Below are 8,556 nucleotides of genomic sequence, written 5' to 3' on the forward strand. Positions count from 1 at the left end.
AATGAACTGCACACACACTACCTTATTTGTCTGATTATCTTGAGGTACATGATTGCTTGAAAGTCATATTGATGTTATGTTAATGATTGGAGATTTGATTCATGGTAATTACAAAATAGAACAGTATTAAAAAAAAAGCAAAAGAAATGGTAAAAATAAAAAAAAAAACTTGACTATGCCTTTTAACTATTTATGATGTAAGTTAAAGCTTGGGTTAACATTCAGACGTCAAATAAATCTTCTCATTCTATAAAAAGATTGAATAAATTGCCTGTATTTATTCTAGCAATTATTCAATGTCCTTCCAGTATAGGTTGTATATTATAATTGCTACTTTCATAAATAAAATATTTTTGATAAGATCATGACTAATTCATGGTATTTCTCATCAGCACTCGCACTTTGAAGCCACAAATCTGCACAGTTTGAAGGCTGTTGTTGTCATGTCACCAGCCTGATTTCCATGTGGGAATTTACCATTGTACCAAGTCATCTAGCACTCATGGATTGTGTGCCTGAGGAAACCAGCGCTGGTCCCTGCTCTGAGAGGCAGTGCAGTACATGGGGAGCACTCAGACTATCTGCCCACCTCTGCCAGCAGCTGCTGGATCAATTCGGTCAAAACACTTCCTTCCCTTTCTCCTCAGCTTCCTGATTTGTAAACTCGGAATAGCAATCCAACTTCCTTTTGGGAAAGCACTTTGAAGTTTATGGCTAAAGTACTTAACATGAGAGCTGATGTTTTCCAGCCCTCCTGCCCGCTGAATGTTACCACCCTCCATAGCTGGGGAGGCAGAGGAGGACATGTATGTGGCCTTCTCCTGCTCCTCGTTACTGCTGTTTGTCAAGCCCCCTTTGCCCTGACACAGCTGAAGTGCATGTGTATATTTTCTGTCACTGAGGGTTATGGGGAGCAGCCACTGCCACAGGGACAGAAGGAGCAAAGTGATATCTCACAGGTCTCTCAGACCACAACAGGACAACAGGCTCATTACAGGTCAATTACTTAAAAGACAGCTTCTCAGCCCTCAATGCTTGTTACCCTGTGACTACATACTGTGCCCAGTATTTACTTCCCCAGTACAGGGACATCATTGATAAACTGCGGCAAGTTTGGTCCAGGGGCAGTGTGATGGTTTGTACTGGAGTGGAGGGTCTGAGAGAGCTGGGATAGTTAGTCTGGAGAAGGGACGGCTTTGGTAGGAGGGCCCTAAGGCCGTCTCCAATACCTATAGAGAGGTTTTCAAGAGTATGGTTCTAGATCTTCACTGTGCTGTCTGGTGTGAAGATGAAAGACCACAAGTTTGAGTTGCAAGGGCTGAGGTTTGAGGTTCAGCCTGATATGAATTAGGACTTCTTCCCCCTGAAGACAGTCAGGTGTCTAAACAGGTTGCCTGGACAGTGCGACCTCCACCCAGAGAGCGTTTCAAGACCAGACTAGACAAAGTCCTGAAGTGCCTGATCTGACCTCAGGGCTGCCCCTGCTTTAAGCAAGAGGTTGGGCTACACTGCTTCTCCTGTCATCCTTTCTGAAGCAGGTGCTGACAGCTCTCACCCACATGGAAGCTCATTCCTGTCTCTGTTCCCCACACTGACCCCAGACACAAACAGCTCAGCAGCAGCTGGTACTGAGTACCCAAAAAATCTGAGCCCTTTCTGTGACTATGTCACTCTCCTCACCGTGTTTGTGGCTGTTAAAAAAAAAGATTCAGCAGAAAACTATACTAGAAAACAGTTCTTAATGAAAGTGTTCTCAGATAAATTAAAATTTTCAATTACCTTTCTGTTTTTCATTATTTGCAAATATATTTGTGAGATCTTTGTCAAAAGAAGAAAGCATGTTAAAAGAAAAAATTGATCTTATCAATTTCATTTTGGACTTTTTAAAAAACACAGATTTTTTTCAACCACCTCTGATAGACAGGTGGTGCTGAAAAAATTCCCACAAACTATGAATGCTACACAAAAGTCTAAAAAGAATCTTTCAAAAAATGCAGTGAACTGGCAACATTTCAAGTTATAAACCATTTCCATAGTAGAGTAATTTGGGTTTGAGAGCATCTGTTTGCAGAGGCCACGTGTGATGCAAAATCTACGATAATCGGAGGTGCAGCAGGGAGAAGGACCCCTCCTGTTCTGTCTGCTAACAAGCTTCGTTTTGGCCAAGAATCAGGTTTCTTTCAATGGGAAATGCATGAATATGTAGAAGAAATTTTCTAGGGGGCAGAAAAATTCCTGTCAGACACATACTGCCAAATATGTCCTGATGCACAAGCTGTTATGAATCTGTTAAAAAGTTGGTCTGAATTTTATTCTTAGCAAGAGATATGATGGCTAAAAGGACAAAAAAGCACAGAAAGCTGTTGATGTCATTGGTATTACTGAGGTTTCTTGGAAATGTCACTCTTCTTTCAAGTTAATACAATTACCTTAAATATAGTACAATTTTTTCCCCAAAACTTATTTGGTCTAAGTTTGCTGCTCCAGTTTTGTATCGGATGGATGGATGGATGGATGGATGGATGGATGGATGGATGGCACAAATTGTTGCTGCTTCTTCCAACTATGGGCAAAGCATATTATGCTTTATATAATAAAGTATTCTATCTCTGTCAAATAAATCCAACTTATTCTCCTAGAATAACACCAAGATTTCTATAAGTTCCCACGACTGCATACAGGAAAATAACCTTGTAGTTACATTTAAAATAAATAAATGAGAGACCCAGGCCAAGTTTCTGAGCTTTGGTACATGATAATACTCTGTACCATTCAAGTGTAAATATAAGCTATGGCATGTTTTTGCTATAGTCCAGAAATTCCTGCCCCAGAAAATGCTGGACACAGGGTGGATTGATATATGGAACAGGAACCAGCCTGGTTTGGGAGATCACAGAGCTTAGATGTGATCCCTGTCATCAGCTGTTCTCAAGATTGACAATAAACTTTGGCTCTTTTTTCCACTGGATAAACTACCAATACCCCATTGAGGAGGACAATCCAGGCCAGCTCACCCCTCACTGGACATCATATGGGATCTTATTGTCTCAGGAGATCCATGGATGTGATTAGTTCTGCAGCTTTTAAAAACACCTCTCTTCTTTTCCTTTCCTTTCCTTTCCTTCCCACATTTTCTAATCCCTTTGGTCGTGGGCAGGAAGCAGGAAAAAAGATTACCCAGGGTGTAGGACCCATTGCATTAATACATCCATGGCTTCTTTTACAGAATTCCTATTGGGCTGACTTTCTCCTGGTACTTCAATTTGCTCCAGGTGGGCCACACCCTGTAGAAAGGAAATTATTATGACAGAACCTTTTCTTGGCTGCTTCTTACAAGTGTCAGTGACAACTGAAAACATTAAGAGCTTGCCCATGATCAGTGATGCTTTATATAACTCAAGAGAGTGACAGCTGGAATTTAACATTATCAGTCACATTATTAAAGAATACACAAAAAGAGCATGTGCAAGAGTGAGAGCTAGCAAGTGAATCACAGGAAATTAGATTTTGGTAGTTCCTCTGCCAATATAATTATGTATTTCATATTTTTTATGAGTGAAATCAGTACTTTTTACTAGGTCTTGACCCTACAGCACTTTGGGGACATGTAGAACACCAGAGCCATGAAGAACTGAGATGAATGTGGCTAAAAATACTTTAAATGGGCAGCTTGCTCCAAATTATTTACAAGATTGTGGCCTGTATCTGCTGCCCAAAATTGCTCATTAGCTTTCCATACTGATTCTTTTTAATGAATGTAGCTTATAGGCTGAACCCATCCAGTGAGCTGATGCTGCAGATCACCAGTGATTTCCATCTGCTCTCATTCTTCATTGCTTTCCACAAAACTTGTATAGCATCTTTACAGCATGAGTTGGTCCTGACGTGGATTCTGCCAGCATCTATGATACCTGGAAAACCATGACAGTGCTTAGAAATGTCTTAGAAGACATTTCAGTATCAAAAAAGAAAGCCTGTGACAATCATGGAGGAGAGGGCTTCTCCAAAAAAAAAAAAAGGAGTGGAGTTTTTTGGTTGGTTGTGGGTTTTTTTCAAATGACCTCCAAGAAGACTTGTCAACTTTTCCTGGAGATAGAAAGAGGAGGGAAAGACCTGCCATCTGTTATGTAAAGAGATTAAATGTTCAGGTGCAAGATCTGTGGTGCTTGACTCCAGCCAAGAGAAAATTCAAATAAAACCACCAAAAAGGGGTATCCATGTAACTCTGAACATGGATACACTCCAGAAGTTTAATATAAACCAGGTATGATACTTCCCCCCCCTTTTGGTTTTCTTTGGTTTGTTGTTTGGTGGTTTTTGTTTTTGTTTTTTTTTTTTGGGGGGGGGGGGTAGGACTTTGATACAGCTTATTTCTTGCACACTAGAAGTCTGACCAAGATGTGCTCACATGACCAAAGTTGTGCTATATGGAGGTGCTCTCCTACAGGCACTGGAAGAAGATACTGAGCACATACCATCTACTGCAGAGCAAATAAAGCTGAGATAGGTGCAGGTGTGCCTCTGGACTTGCACTGTCTCTGGACAGGGCTTTGCATAGGCCAGAACCAAAGTACCTGCCTCACGCTGTCAGCATCCACTGTCCTCAGGCTGTTCCTAGATAAACAAGAAACAAGCTGTTGGCTGAATGACTGCATATTCCCCTCTGAAGCAACTCCAGTGCATGACAGATTCATAGGTTACACTTATGATGCATCCAAGTGGTAAAACAGAACATGCTGTACATGCAGCAAACCCAAATTAGCCAGGAATCACAGAAGATGGGTGTGCAATGAGATGGGAGACATCTGGTCCTGGCAGCAGAGGAGAGAGAAGAGGGGTTTCATCACTGTAAAAAGCATAAATAAGGTGTAAATAAGCTATCTGACTGCACAGCACCTCCATTTGTGGCCAGATGAGCGTAGCTGTGGCTGCTCTGCCCAGAGGCATTGGCATATCACTGTGTTACCCCAGGGAAAAAGGAGTGCCAGTCTATGGTACCTTATGCTGGGTGCAGTTGGCACAGTGCATGGTCTTCCCTCTTGGCCCACTGAACACAGTTCACTCTTGCTGACAGACCAGATGCTTTACACATACTGCAACGTGACAGCACGCTTACAGGCAGCTGCCAGATCCATTAATTTCAATTTTTATAATTATTAGCCTTTAATTCTAGTAATTAATTACTTGATGGTCATTGGGCTTTTCATAGTCCCAATTCTAAAACACATGCTGTAATCTGCTGGATTCATTCCATGGAGAATGAGTCATGCCCCCAGCAGAGTGTGCTCCCCAGGTATTCTGACAGATCTCACTTGAGTATCTGTACCTGTTGAGGAGCCCTGTTGCCCACAGCTGCCAGCTTGGCCCCTCTCTTGCTTTGTCTCTGCTCTGATTGCTCCTTATGTTCTTAATTAAATTAAAGGAGTGTGAGGTTCTGGCCGAATTAATCATAGCTGGGAATCAAGGTTCATATTTCCCTTTCAGCTTTGAAGTCTGTCTAATCTCTCCTGTTATCACTATAATGTCTGAGATGTGATGAGGGTTTTGTAAGTACACAGATTAGACAGATTGCGAAGTTAATAGGGACATATGGGTGTTGTTTCTCAGCCATTATTCTCTCTGTAATTGTGGTGGAAAGAATCTGTCAGCAGAAATGCACTCCTCAATAATACATTGCTGCAGCATGTTGGTAAATGTTGTGGAGAGTGCTGGTCTGACAGAGTGTGTTCTGCACACACGATTGATCACTCCCTACCCTTTGATTTTTGTTTTTTTTTTAAACACCTAACCAGTGAAGGAGTCACTTGGAAATATATCTGGCATTGACTTCAGCTTGCCAAGAACTGTTTGAAGTTTTCTGATTGACCTGGTGTTGAAATAAAACAAAAAGCTTATTATCTTTGTTGTTTGATGCCTGCAACTTTTGGGTGATACACTCTGAGCTAAGAAGCAAAGCCTTGGGAAACTCAGCATCATTGCACAGGACACCTGCATCCTTTTGTTTTCCAGCCGCTTCCTCAAATCTCATTTGTTACTTCTCTGTTTAAATCAGCACAGCCAGGCAGGTATAAAACTAAAGTCTTAACCATCCATAGCAATTACACATTATGTTTCATAAGATTAGGCAGGAAGCACTCCATAAATTCCAGTAGTTAACACTTGTTTTCATTGAATTGCTCCTGGAGTTTGAATGGAACTGGTATTCCTCTGCTCTGACAGTTGTTTTTTCCTAAAACATGGCTGCATAACAACAAACAGATGTTTTGCAAGGGAGACATGCCCACGTTTGAGTGATGGTAAAGCATGCCTCTGTTTTGTACATTTAGAAAGTACTTCCACATCTATAATATTTGGAAAAATATTTTTGGTTGAGCTACATTTAATCAATTGGCATTAACAGAAGTTTAAAAAGGTCTTGCAATTATCTGGAGTTCAATGCAAATTAAATGATTTGGTGTTGATTTGTCTTCTTGTCCACAGGCATCAGGATGCAGAGATATGTGTTTTTCTAAGAAAATCAGAAAAGCAGATAATCCCTTAGATCCATTTAGGCTGCAAAGCCTCCATAGTACTGTATCTTAGCAAAGCAGCTTTCACCTGCTTGTATGAGGTAAAGTACTAAAATAACTTGCCCAGGACAATATTGTGCTTTAGAAGACTTTTATGTAGACTGATGATAAATACTTCATATTGATTTAGAAATAGCTGAAGCATGCAAAGTGCTCACACCTTTATACCTGGTGCCAGAGGATATTTTATGTTTTGCACCCTCACCTGCTTTAGCAGCAGGTCATTCAGGTTAATGCAAACCATACTTATCAATGCTAACTTCAGATAAAATATTTGAATAAGGATGTTCAGGCAAATATCATTCACAGTCCCTTCTATGACCCCAGCTGTGGAGGCAATGACAGCAGCCAACAGCCAGAGTTATTTACTTCTTCAAGAATTACAGCTACATCAGAAGGCACTGTCTGTCTTTGCCCTGATACATGTAGACTGTAATCCAGCTGGCATCATCCTATGCTGCTGCTGCCAAACTTCTGAGAGGGAGGGGCTGCATTTTTTTAAGCCTTGTCTGCACATGTCAGTTTATTTAGTATATGTTAAGTCATTTATTTTAATCAAATAGATCAATGAAACTTTTAAGAGTTTACTCAGGCACACCTGTTTTGTTTTTTTTTTCCTTTTAAGCCTGTGTTATTCGGAATCACAGCCAAAAAAGTCATTCTTGAACCACAGTAAGTCTGTTCAAGAGTAGAAAAGGCCTCCCGCATGGATTGTCCTATATTATTACTGTGTTCATACAAACAGTAAAATTCAGACAAGCCACAACTCATTGCAAACAGGAACATAAAAGCACTGAAATGCTAGAAGGAGCAGTCTTATATTACTTACATAGGAGCAGAATACTCTAGAAAAGTAGGTTCCAACTCACAACTCTGAGAACCCTCAAAAACTGGTTGTTTTCAGAGGAAATGAGTCAAAAAACAAGACCAGCAGGCAGAGCCAAGCTTGTAACTTCAGCAGTTTTGCTTGTAACTCCCACCCATGAGCTAACTGAAGATTGAAGAGAACTGAAGGGGTTTCTTTCCCATCTCTAATGGCTATGAAGTCACTGTTGAATTTCTTCTTGTTAAATTCAACCCTAATGATGCTTTAGTATTTAGCAGAAAGGTAAGAAATTATCCATTTAAGGAACCCTGAAGTGCTGTGAAATGCATTCCTATTTAACACATCTCTGATAAAAATAGGACTCCTCAGAAGCTGTTTTCCACTTAAAGATCTGAGTATGTTTGTTAATTCTATAAATACAGATTCTGTGCCATATAAATGCTCAGTGAAATCAGATTTCTTCCAAAGTATTTTTTCTCAGAAAAGACAGATTAGCTAATTTTATCAATTACTGTTTTCTGTCTTCCTTGCTTTTCTCCTTGCCTTCCTTTTCATAATGTCAGCCTCCAATCCACTGGAGGCTCCAATGTCCCAGAGAGTCCATACTGGTCCACAAAAAGTTCTGTATTAACTCTGAATGCTCAAAGCCATGCTAACTTGCATACATAGCTCTTCCAGCACAGTCTTTCCTTTTAGGTCTGACTGTAGACCTTGGGTAGGAGTCCACAGAAGGCACATGGGCTGGAGTACCTCCATTCCTATTAACTGTGCCCTCTGCTCCTTCTCCAGAGCTTTACCTAGTTCCCAAGCTGTAGTCCAGAGCTACCCTCCATATTCAGGCAAACACATCAAAAATATGGAGGTGAATGATGAGTTTGAAGCTTTCTCCATCTGTTCTCTTAAACCCCAACCAAACTTAACCTTTCCTTCTATGTTTATTGTGGCAATCGAATCTTTAATTTCACCTCTTCTCCCTGACAAGACTAATTGATTTCAGTTGTTTGAGCTACCAGAGCTGAAAGCAGGTAGTTGCTGTAACATTGTTTGGGGTGTTCAGAGCACTTTACATCTCCTGTCTGAATGGACTGTGCAGCAGGGAGAAATTGAGTCTATGCTGCTGTGAAACCTTGAATCAGTTCTATCGGTAAGATAGAAGATGAT

This window comes from Empidonax traillii, unplaced genomic scaffold (assembly GCF_003031625.1).
Source record: "Empidonax traillii isolate 1590-97213 ecotype Southwest subspecies unplaced genomic scaffold, ASM303162v1 scaffold157:size2224338, whole genome shotgun sequence".
Lineage (NCBI taxonomy): Eukaryota > Metazoa > Chordata > Aves > Passeriformes > Tyrannidae > Empidonax > Empidonax traillii.